Source organism: Limulus polyphemus, unplaced genomic scaffold (genome assembly GCF_000517525.1).
Source record: "Limulus polyphemus unplaced genomic scaffold, Limulus_polyphemus-2.1.2 Scaffold102, whole genome shotgun sequence".
Lineage (NCBI taxonomy): Eukaryota > Metazoa > Arthropoda > Merostomata > Xiphosura > Limulidae > Limulus > Limulus polyphemus.
This window is the reverse complement of record NW_013665712.1, coordinates 208776-222211: the sequence shown is the minus strand read 5'-3', so window position 1 is coordinate 222211 and position 13436 is coordinate 208776. Positions and strand designations below refer to the sequence as shown.

At 35.7% G+C, this 13436-nt stretch overlaps 1 long non-coding RNA gene across 1 annotated transcript in view; it reads right to left on the bottom strand.

Moving 5' to 3' along the window:
- LOC111088715 overlaps nt 1-5388 on the bottom strand; it is a 33574-nt gene extending 28186 nt beyond the window's left edge. The window contains exon 1 of the long non-coding RNA XR_002613149.1: nt 5096-5388. This is a non-coding gene — a long non-coding RNA (uncharacterized LOC111088715). The remainder of the gene's footprint in view (nt 1-5095) is intronic.
- Between the last annotated feature and the right edge of the window lie 8048 nt (nt 5389-13436).

The window sequence follows — 13436 nt, the reverse complement described above, 5'->3', positions numbered from 1 at the left end:
TTCATTATGAGAACATGGTAACATCTCTGTTATCAGACACTAAATAATGAATTTTATGTGAAAACATTTGGGATGGGTGTAGAAATACACACACACACACACACACACACACATATTTAACAATATTTTTGTTTGTGAAACCACAATTTGCTCTGTTTTTAGAAAGAAAAACGTAGTTTTACAGTATTCCAGCAGAAGGCCCGTTTTTATTTTTGATATGAATTTTTTGTATCAATTTTATTATACCAGAATTTAAAATTGCAAACATCCCATCTACTCTGTACTACTTTAAATACTTAATAAACCCAGTTCCAAAAATAAAGTTCAAACATTTCAAAGTCTTAATATATATCTTAAGTTCTTCCAGTTATAAATAATTCTAGTAGTCATTCCTTGCATTTTTGTAAGTGATTTAATACTCGGAAGTAATAAACTGAAAAGTAAGAAGATGTAAAAATCAATAAAATAATATTTATTTAAACCTGATAAAAATGCATATTTTACAGTCCCTTGTGGAGGCAGTGGTCAGTGGACACAGCAGATAACACAATGCAGCTTTACTCTAAATAAAACAAATTTTTTGTCCCCTCTCCCATGATGGGCTTATAATGCTAGAAACTGGGTTTTGATACTCAAGGTGAGCATAGCACAGATAGACCATTGTTTACTTTTTTTGCTTATCTAGAAATAAATATAATTTATATACAGAATGACATATTCCAAGTAGCTAATATCTTTTTTTGAAGATGAAAATAATGGGAAAAATCAAATGACAATCAGGTGAAACATGATATTTTACAAGACATGATAGAGACACCAGAGTTTGTCATTTAAACATGGTAGGACCATATATATATATATATATGTATATATATATAGTTTATATTTTGAATCAGGTAAAAACCTAATTTGGTAAGAAATGTATTCTGCCTGGTTTTACATGCATGTACAACACTGCTATGTTTTCAAAATATTTTGAGAAGAACAACCAATAAAAGACCCAGCACCACTTAATTTCATAGTGCAATGCTGTGTGGGACTTGCCAAAGTCAGCAGCTTTCACAACTGACCAGTTCAAGTGAAGATAACTGGCTGAGAGAAGTTTATGGGCCTTTATTTTGGATTTTTTTTTTTTTTTTCTTGATGTGTTCTCCCTTTTTTCCGAAGTTCAGATAGAGGAGAAGTAACCTTCAGAATGCTCACGGTTACTTTTAAACTTCAAACTCGTTTAACGTAAGCAAGTTTAACGATTTGAAACCCCTACCAAACTAAAACTAAACTTTTTGGATGCATTATGGGAGAAAGTCCAAAACATTTTTAGATTACCTACCCATTGCCAAACCTGCTGTACACAGCGTGGTCACAAGTAAACAGACACCACCTTTTCAGAAAAAAATGAAATTTTCCGTCATATTCACAAAAATTGATATATTTATAATTTAATTAATATCTAGTGGATTTTCGTTTCGTGGAGTTCGTTGATCCTTTGGAGCATCGTGAGAATTATCTCGTCAATTTTAGATTGTGGGATTTTTGCCCACTCTTGCTTCAAAACTTGGAGTAGATCGCTCTTCGAAGTTGGTTTTTTGGTTGTTTCTTGACTTGCCGGTCGAGTATGGCCCAGAGGTTTTCAATGGGGTTCATGTCAGGAGATTGGCTCGGCCAGGGCAACTTCTGGATACAATTTTCTTCCTGCCACTTTTGGGTGTTTCTAGCAGTGTGACACGGTGCTCCATCTTCCTGGAACAACATTGTGTTCTTGTCCACGAAACCCGAGGAATAAAGTGGCAAGAGTCCTTCCTCCAATATTTCGACTTATTCCGCAAAATTTATGTTGCCAACGCACTCCACTAAGCTCGATCTCCCACCAACCCAAACAGCTCCCCAAACCATCACGCTGAAATCACCATGCTTCACAGTTGGCTGTAATCTGTTGAACCCAAACTCTTGGTGAGGCATTCTCTCCAGACCCATATCTTTCCACTGTCCGAAAATTGAGTGAATCTTGATTCGTCTGAGAACAATACGGTCTTCCAAAAGTCCAGAGGCTTGGTCATCATATAACTTGCCCACGTCTTTCGTCTGACAATGTTGGCAGGTCTTAATAAGGGCTTACGTCTAGCTGCTCTTCAACGATAACCCAATCTGTGGAGAATCCGTTGAACAGATTTCGGGCTCATCCCACCAACTTTGGCCACTTCTGCAGTCGTTAATCTGGGATCCATAACGATGCTCCTCTTGACAGCCCTTTTTGTCCTCTCCGATGGACCAGGACGACTCGGACGCTGCTCAGTTGTTTCCTTGCCGTGTTTCCTGAACTGTACGATGATTCTGTTGACTGTTCGAAAGCGGGATTCCCAAATTCTGCGAAATTTGCCGCTGACTTATTCCACCATCTGCTTTACCAACTATCCTTCCTCTAACAAAATCTGACAATTCGAGAGAATCTTGAGTTCTGGGCACGTTGTAGCACAAGATAATTAGTGTGCGGACAATTTTCATTTATATAGTGCTCTGTGAACACAAATTAGTTAGCATAAATCAGTTAAATGACGAAAAATTAGGTGTCTATTTACTTGTGACCACTCAGTGCACATGGGCGTCCGCAAAAAATTATTTTGGGAAGGAGCAAAGTAATGTGAAATTGTGAATTGAATAAAAAAACTCGTATACATATTCTGAATGAATAAAGAAAGAATGATGTTTCTCATTTTCTGTGGGGGGGGGGGGATGCCCCTCCCCTTCTGCTGTTTGTATTGCACTGAAGGAATAGCATCTTACTAAACATGTCAACCTGATATATGTTCACCCAGCCATTCAAAATCTATTATTTTTGGCCCATGTTAACAAAACTACTTATGTCATCGCTTTCCAGCTATGAATTTCATCCTTCCATAACTAGGTTAGCTTCTTTATTCAGTTATATTCACGTAATTTTTCAATATTTATGTTAACCATACGTCAAAAGATCATGTACATCATTTTCCACTCTATGACTAGATAAAGGTTGCATATGTCAATGATTAGAAGCTTGCATCACTTCGATCTTGTGTACACAACCTGGGACACTGGAGCCCATCTCAAAGCCTGGCATAGATGATCGTACAAATTGGTATGAATTGTTTTTGTTTTTTTTTGGAATAGTCAATGACATATGCAGTGTTGGATGATGATGTGCTGCACTTTAATGTTTTGTTGTTGTTGTTTGTTGTTGTTTTTTTTGTCTGGATATGATGACAAGAGGTTAGTGAGAGGAATTAATGCGCAGTTGAACTATTACATTTTCATTGAGCTTTCAAATCTCCAGAGTGATAATTGCATGAATCAGTCTAATTAAATGTTTAAAAACATATTTGTGCACATGTATAGTCACACTTAACACTGAAGGAATATTGGCAGTTTTATCTTTAATAAAACTTTTTTTTTTTTAGTTTACACAACTGGAAATGCTTTTCGTATATTATGACATATTTAATTATGTGTGGAGTAAATCTTTTATAAAAAAAAGTTGTATGAATAATGTTAATAATATTCTGTACATTATTTTGTGTAATATTTTTGTTTTCAGATTTCAATAAAAATAGTAGCTGACAACTAGTTTATTATAACTGATACTTTTTTTTTTTTACTCAACAATAATCAATAGCGTCGAAGACTTAAAGACACTGTGTGTTTAGTAATTAATTTGTGTTTCTTTCTTTCTTTTGCTGTCCTTGTCTAATTTATTATTCGCATAACAGTCCAGAACCTGCGGTTTGGTTTGTTTTGAATTTCAACGAGGATTATCTGCGCTAGCCGTCTCTAATTTATCAGTGAAAGACTAGGTGGAAGGCAGCTAGTCAACACCACCCATCGCCAACACTTGGGCCGCTCTTTTACCATCGAATAATGGGATTGACCGTAACGTTATAACGCCCTCACGGCTGAAAGGGCGAGCATGTTTGGTGGAACGGGGACTCGAACCCGCAGATTGCGAGTTGAGCGCCCTAACTATTGGCATGGCCTACGGGTTTATCCGGAAACTTTTGACTCTGAGACGTCAGCGTACCAGCCAGAACGCGACTTGTGTGTATGGCATTAATTAAACCTATCTTTTTTCATATTAAAAAACCACCCAAAGCTGTCACTGCTAAAACTACCAAATGTTATAACATTGTAATTTTAACATTTCGCACAAACAACAGCGATAGCCAGTGAGGTAGTTGAGGCCAACTTCACGCTATTTTCGAACGGACAAATGTGAATAGAACACTAGGCATTTTTGTTGACATTTTAAACTCTTAATCTATTCTGAGTCATGTGTCTCAAGTATTGAACGTAACATAATAAATTTATATCACCTGCAGTATTAGCATCCGATTGTTGTTATGAGATTCTCCTAAAGTTAATGGAACGATTCTGAGGATCAAATAAAGGTACGGCCACAATGATTAGAACGTGCTTGAAGTGGAATCAACAACCAAATTGTTCTCCAGTGTACATACATAAAGGTCAGTGATGTGAATATTACATTAACCGTCATTTTCTAACAAACTCACTGTCTACGTAATTCAAGATTCCTTGCTTCGGGATAATACTACACCATTTTCGTGTTTTTTTATGGCGTCTGTTTAGCCGTGTTTCGCGCCACATAAAAGCGGGACTTAAACATTTTGTTGTTGTGATGTAAAAATGGCGTCTGAGAAAATTTTAGAAACATGCCGTTCTGCTTATTTAATTTTCTTATTCGCCCTAGGTACTGCGTACATTAGGATTAGTGGGTCTCAAATTAGTGTTTTATGTTTGAAAACGAATAATATCTTTTAATTGTATTAATATGATGGCCTGTACTGTGACGCTGTCTACAATTTGTAGTACAAATTCAGTTGAATAAATTCTCATCTCATAATATATATATATATATGTGTGTGTGTGTGTGTGTGTGTGTCAGCACCATGAATATATTGTTATTCAAGGTATCAAAATCAAGCCTTTCAAGAGTAATATTCAGCTCGTAACCCACCTTATTCCATGTGATCAAATGTATTATTGATAAATTACTTATTATATCATATTGATTATCCAATAAATTTGTTTAACCACTAATAAAACTCACCCAGATTTCTATTTCGTCTCGTACCTTGAAGCTAAAAGTCTTCCGTGAAATATCATTTCTCCACAGACGAGTTAACAAAAGTGACATTTATTCCTGTTGTTTTAACATTCTCTTTTCAATCTATATTCATAATATTACAGATTATCTGTTCACTGAAAATACACCCATCCATAACTTTAGTACTTAAGCCTCGGCGTTTAATAATAACATTCCTGTTAATTGACAAAATATTTCCACGAGTTTAACCAACCGCTCTTCTTCTCCACGTTTTAATTTTCGCTTTTAACCTTCACAACTCGCAAAAAAAACAGACCAATGTCATAACTTGACTGACTGGTTTAGTTACCTTCGTACCTCTTCTATTCTGTTCAGCGTGTCTACTTCTAAAAGGTAAACAGGTTTCTGCTGGAACGTAAATCTTCCTAACATATACAGTTGTAATCATAATATTTAGCCAGTGTCGCTATTTATTTTAAAGTACCTTTATACTTATTGTGTTAAGGGTTTAATATATAGCAGATGTGATGTACATAATGCAACGAAGTTTAAAATGTTTACACGTAATTGATATATCACTTTTACATACTTATTACGTTCACTTTATTATGGGGCCCGGAATGGCCAACCCGCAATCTGCGGGTCGCGGGTTCGAATCCCCGTCACACCAAACATTTCAGCCGTGGGGGCGTTATAATGTGACGGTCAATCCCACTATTCGTTGATAAAAGAGTTGGCGGTGGGTGGTGATGACTAGCTGCCTTCCCTCTAGTCTTAGACTGATAAATTAGGGACGGCTAGCGCAGATAGCCCTCGTGTAGCTTTGCGCGAAATTCCAAACAAACAAACAAACGTCATGAATAATTGCACACCTTGATGATTACGTCGTCTTTCAATATACAGAGGCATCTCAAAAGTAAATAGATACCATGATGTTTATTCAATAGTCACTTATTTAAGAAAGGCATCCAACGGCTCCCATGGCCAAGTCGGTCACCTGATATGAACATGTCTGGGCCATACCTGCTCGAGCAGTGAGAAGAAGTTTCAGAAAACCAGCGTCTCGTGGAGAGCTACTTGATGTTTTGCGTGCAGCCTGGATCAAGATCCTACAGGAAAAAATTGCAGAACTCGTCGATTCCATGCTAGGGGCAAATCGACCAAATACTGATGAATATTTGTAAACATTTTTGTCAAGTTGATAATGTGAGATAAATGACTATTGAAAAAATAATGGTGTCTATTTACTTTTGAGATGTCTCTGTCGTATACTTTTACCTCTAGTAATGTAGTAGTGTCTAACTTTCAATACTGTCTTACATGAATTTCCAAAAGCAAGCTAGATCCTGTCGGTAGGGAGCTAGATTCGCAATCTGCGAGTACGGAGATCGAAACCCGACGCCGAACATGCTTGGCCTTACAGCCGTGGGGTCGTTATTATGTAACAATCAGTTCCACCATTCGTCGATAAAGATTTGGTGGTAATGGTATTGACTATCTTTTTACTCTCTAGTCTAGTCCCCTAGTGGCTCAGCGGAAAATCTGTGGGCTTGTAATGCTGAAACCTAGGTTTCGATACCAGTGATGGGTGCAGCACAGGTAGCCCCTCGTGTAGCTGTGTGCTTATTGATAAACAAACAAATTCTCTAGTCTATCATTTCAAAATTAGGGACAGTTAAAGCAGATAGCCCTCGAGCAGCCTTGCGCTAACAAATAAAATTATGCATTATATTTTCCATATGCATGTTTTATTAAATTTAAAACACTTGCAACAATGTTTATAAATGTTTTCGTATTACCCACGTTGTGAATATTTCTACTTGGCAACGACATGTTCCTTTAAGAATGTCACAAAAAATTAAACGTTTTTTCGTAGTTTTTTTATTCGTACAGCTGGTTAAAATTCTGTATAATGTAAATGCCCTTTTCTTTTGTACCACTGTATTATATACTTTTTGAATTACAAATCGTAAATTATATTAAACAAAAATATATATATGTAAATTATTTTAATAAAGAACTGAAAAGACATTATATAGTGTAATACAGCTAAGCTTTCATAGATTTTATTTTCCATTAAGCGTATTTACAGTGAGGTTGAACGCTTTGAACTGTTAATTAACAACAAGAAGAAAAAAGTTTTCCTAAGGTTTTTAACCCTTATGGCGCTAAAGCTACGATAATATATAGTCATTGCTTGTCAATGCAATCTCTGAGAAAAACTAAAATTTAGTTAAACATCCTGAATGAAATTAATGAGCCTCAATGTGTCAAGGGCGCGAGTTTGCCCTGTAGAGCGCTGGATTTCGGAGTTGGCCAGCCGGGTTTGAATTAATGCGATACCACAAAATATTTTCAGCAATTTATATTGCAGGTACGTCATAAGAGTGACAGTCCATCCTTTAGCATCAATGGTAATTTGTAGGATGCTTCTGAATGGCTCCCTTCCCTCTGGTCAGTATATTTTAAGATTAGGGACGCATGTTCATACATGTGTGAGACCGCACATGTATTTATTTACACATTGTCACTTAGATCAGTAACTTACAACAGACAGTTCACGCACAACTTATTTCGTTAATTATCTTGGGTTAGCTGTTATGTGTCAATAACAGTGGTCTGTAAAGTTCTACTATCTATTAGCTGGCAAATTCATAAGCTTGTCTTTTCAAGCATCACAAAATAAATAATTACTGGTAAAATTCAGCTAAACTAAAACGTTTTAGCAAGAATTCCATAAGATGAAATTGATATTGGTGCTGTCACTACAGTATATATATAAATATATATCTAGAGGAAAGACAGCTCCTTCACTGCATACAGAAAAACTATATATACAGTTAAATGTACTGGAGGTAATCTAGTGAGGATCGTGCAGTATGCTACCTAGAACTCTTGCCACTCAGTTATATCAAGCAAAATACCCTCTTGAAACATCAGATCTTGTTTCATTTAAGAAAATCACTCGGCAGCTGGAAAAGCAAGGGTTGCAATGTCCTTTCAGTCATTGATTTTTCAACCACGTGACTGTCTTAACTTATTATAATCGATCAGATATCACCCAATATCCTAGTGGTATCTCTCATTGTGAAATTATATTTGATAGCTTGAAAGTAAAGATTAATAAACCATTTGGACTCTGTCAATCTCACGATTAACAGATTGTCCTAATTTATGATAATTAAGCAGCTATCATTCGCTATCTGATAGACATCTCTCAATGAAATGTTGCTCAATAGCCAAGAAAGTAAGGGTCATACTGCTCTATTAATCGATCTTTTGAAACTCTGGCTGCTATCTACAGTTGTGCAAACTACTGATTAACTAGGTATTACATCTACTTACTTCAGCTGTCCTAATTCATTATAATCGAATAGTAACCGTAAAATGCAGTCCATATATTTTATCAGAAAATATCACCAAGTAATTTAGAAAGCAAGGAATACTACTTCCTTCAAGTCAGTGATTCTACAATAAGTGACTATATAGCTCTATATCAATTAGAGGCCAATAATATTGTCACGTAGATCATTAACTTACAACAGACTGTTGACTATATCAGACCTTATAGTTCCATATAACTATTAGCGCTACACTTTATAATGGGAGGCTTGTGCAGGAAAATTGCAGGGCAAATCTGAATTTAAGCTAAGGAAATAAATAGACTGTATGTGTATTATAAAGTGCAAAACAATCTTTATTTAAAACGCTAAGCACAAACATGATTGTGTGTACTTGCATAGACATTGGACAGTCACCTTCCTACCAGAGGAGTTCAATTCAGTGGTTCAACTGACACTCATCGGAAACAGTCTTTTCTTCTTATCCAACACTTGATTGGGTCAAGCATTGAATCATGTGGATTCAGCGTCAGGTACTGCCTGTTCCAAAGCCTGTTCATTTCTGACAATGCCCTGTATAAAATGGTTAAGGAAGTGGTCGAGACAACTGAAGGAGAAACCTACTTAGCCTTGCACATCATAACCCTTTTTCCCACAGACTATTGGTCAATACCAGGCTGAGACATCCTAAACACTTGGAGGTACACTCAGGAACTCCTACCCTTGGATGAGTAGTTGGTTCCTGGTTCATAGGGAAAGAACGACAAACTGCCATTGGCTCTATATAACCCAAGGCTTTTCTATTATCCATAGTCGCCATAGTAGGATACTTTTTGGCTTAGACAGGCTCGTGACTGCCGCATGTTTTCCTTTCTTCACCATTTGGTTTGCACCATCTCAGTTGTTAGTGAAAGAGCTCCTGTTGGCAAACTTCGTCTACCAATGGAACCCCCAGTCTCTCTCTCTCTCCTTTTTTTACTTATCCATGCTTCCTTTGCTCTGAGGTAGATCCTCAGGGGGAGAAATCGATTAGCCATTCTAGATGTATCATATTTTGACAGTTCTTCTTCCTGAATCTGTAGCAACAAAAGAAAGAACTCGTGGACCTTTGCGGCATCATTAAGTTATGTACAGGAGAGGACTTCTTCTAAACCAAAAAACTCTTTTAGACAACCATTTGTCTTCAGTGACCTTTAAAGCTGTGAAAATTTTAATTTCCTCAAAACAAAACATTTTTTTAAACTCGAACACAGAGAGTGTAGTATTTTGAGGGTCCACTTTATAATGGGAGGCTTGTGTAGGAAAATTGCAGGGCAAATCTGAATTTAACTATATGACTGAATTTAAGCTAAGGAAATATATAGACTGTATATGTATTATAAAGTGTAAAACAACCAATATTTAAAATGCTAAGCACAAACATGATTGTGTGTACTTGCATAGACATTGGACAGTCACCTTCGTACCAGAGAAGTAAACCAAGTAACAGTTACATCCCTCGAGATGACATTCTGTTGGTTAATCTCAAACCAAATAGAACTTTTGTATTCTGCTTAAAACTAATGCTCTGTACCAAACAGGAAACCTTGGTTTTACCCATAAACAACTAGCACATGTAACTTGTAATTCTGTTACAACATACAATAGCTGTAAATTTTAGATATTATCTACATATCCAGTAATGGACATTACTGTCTATGAAATAATCTACACAATGTACGGGGATGCAGCAATATCCCCTTGGTCAAAGTATCTACTGAACAACAAAGAATAAAGGAAGATAGAATGAAACAGCTCATTAGTTTTCTGGATCACATGTTTATGCCAAACTACATAGAATCAGACTAAATTAAAAGTTTTGAAAGTTTCCATATTAATAAAAGATGGTGGAAAATACATGATATACTGCATATTACAAGAGTTTAAGTTAAGGGTGATACACAGTCAGGCGAGACACAGAAAAAAACTGCAGTAAGATATCCTATGGTCATAGCACCAAACTTTTTGCCTATCTGCTATGTGGTATTTTGAGATTGCAGTGATGTACCCTGAGAGTGACAAGGTATTGCGGAATAACGGAATATATTCACTGCAATATAATTCTGTATTCTCTGAGTAACTGAGTTAATGGGAAATAAAGAGAAGCAAATTTATAATCACAATAAACAATTTTTATTTAAAACAAACACATTATACATTCAAACATATTATACTTTGCACAATGGACGATCATTTTTACTGGAAGGTTATGTTTGAAGCTGCTACAGTTTATTCAGACCAGACTGTAAGCAAGAGGCCCGACATGGCCAGATGGTTAGGGCGCTCGACTCGCAATCTGCGGGTCGCGGGTTCGAATCCCCGTCACACCAAACATGCTCGTCCTTTCAGCCGTGGGGGCATTATAATGTGACGGCCAATCCCACTATTCGTTGGTAAAAGAGTATCCCAAGAGTTGGCAGTGGGTGGTGATGACTAGCTGCCTTCCCTCTAGTCTTACACTGCTAAATTAGGGACAGATAGCGCAGATAGCCCTCGTTTAGCTTTGCGCGAAATTCATAACAAACAAACTGTAAGCAATGACAGACTTACCCAGAGTGACGAGCACTATTTACATGATTTATTATTTGCAATGAAACTTAAAAAAGGTAATTACCATAGGAAATCATCCGACTACCAGTAGGAAATGTAATTTTCTAACATCACATATTAGAGGTGAACTTCAGCTGCCTTTCTCAAGGGGAGTCAAAATTTAGGGTGCTACTCTAGGTGAATGACGCAGAACAAAAAGTAATAGAGCAAAATGAATTTAATGACTCGTGACCAATATATTATGAGGAAACGACAGATACCTGCGCAAATAATAAATCCTTAAAATTTCATATTGTTACGTCTCTGTATGTTTGTTTGTTAATTTTTCTGCGATACAAGTCCTTTCTTAAATAAAACTTGTTTATTCTTCCTCAATACAACTTTGCAATACACTTAATTTTCACAGTTACTTCGACTTAAACACACACTATAATTCATAACAATTCGCTCACGTTCTACTGCGCTTGACTCAATTGTATGTCTCCGCCTTCAGCAACTATAGTTCCGATCTCTGTATCTGCTATCCTCTGTTCCCACCGACCGTAACTGCTGTCCTTGGTTCCCTACTCTCTCTCTTTCTCTGCTCCCGTCTAGTGCACTTATATACGATAATACCGCCTCTTCTAGAACTTTCTAGGCATTCAACACGTGCTACCAGAATCACTTGACTTCCGCTGTCGTAACACACTAGCGTTTATCGCGAATCTTCTAGAATACTCGTCACGTGACCCCCGCTGTCGTAACAATATTGTTGTAGTATATATATTTTTAATTTTTTAATGTTTTCTTCACTAGAAGAAGTTTTTTCTACGATGTAATAATTATGTGAAGTGCAGAACTTTCATGGAAATTTAGACCCTTTGGGAACTCAAATTTTACTATAGTATTTGAGTATTTAAAAAAATAGTACAATATAAAAATGTGCCAGCTTGAGTAAGTTAGAATTGATTGACCAGTTAATGTCAATTAGAGAGTCTGTTCATGAGTGATTGAGTTAGTGAATCAGTCAGCGTGTTTGTTATCAATTTATTAATGAGGAAATTTTACAAGTACGTTAATAATTAAGTTTATTTGTGAGTTAGGTGTACTATTATTCTTGGAATTTCTGTTGAAACGTTTTTTATTAAGTTAGGCCTACCAATGAATATAGCCTGTAGCTTGCATAGAATGTTATTGAATAAATAAATAAATTCATTATTGTTAATTGGAAAGGACTTTGCATTATTTTTTACCAAATAATACAAAGAATCCATCATATAAGAGAATATGTAACAACACTAAATTAGTGCAAGGATGTAGAAAACGTGTGCTCATACACCATAGTTTACGAACCATTATCTTCCAATATAAAGTGGTAGATATTTTGGTTTATAAAAGGTAGAAAATATTTTTAGCTTGCAAAATTCATAATATCTTGTGGACGAATTTCATTATATTTTCCAATATATGTTCTTAATGTGTAAAAGAAAACTACATACCCACAAATTATGTTAAAAATTTCAATGCTGTTATAATACTATGAACGTTTTCAATTACTATTCTGTAATCTTTTCAATTTCAGTAAAAACATAATTTTGCAAAAGTTTAATGTTTGTATTTAAGAAATAATCATTTGAATGTTAGTGCTTTGCATGTCATCCTATGATTGACTGCTTGGTTATTGTATTTGTATATTCCTCACATACCCTTAATTATGACAATGAGTAAATAAGATTCATAATTAACAAAAATTATGTCATTTATCAATGAAACACTGTATACTTAAAATGTAAGTAACTGCACATGATGTAGCATAATTATGCGCCACAGCCTTATGTTAATTTTTATAATACAGTTATTAAAGTAGAACAATCCTCATAATTCAAATTTCTAGGGATCCAACAACCAGCTCTACTTATCAGGAACTTTAACCATTAGAGCTGCATAAAAAAATTACAATACCATATATTGCTATTGCTCTACAAAAATAATTTAATTACATTTAATGTATTGCTGTAAGATGTATTTTCAGTGATAACTGTTATGGTGTGAGCACTTTTAAAATTAGACCTACATTTAGTTGCGGAGGCTTATCTTGAAAATTTTATTTGTGAAATTAGGTTTACATATGAACATGGCTGAAACAAAAGTTATTGAAGAATACAAATATTTTGTTTTTGCTACGTTGATTGGACTTGGCATTATTTTTGCCAACTAACCCAAAAGAACCCGCCATATGATAAAATACGTTACAACAGTATTGTAAAATATTGCTTGTACAAAATAACCAACTGCTATGTCCTGCAGTTGGAACATTTATATTCATCCTGGTTTCACTATTAAATTATATAAACCTCACTATTACAATTAATTCACCCAAATTTTGCACTGATTACATTTTACCTATTCAACGGCCCGGCATGGCCAGGTGGTTA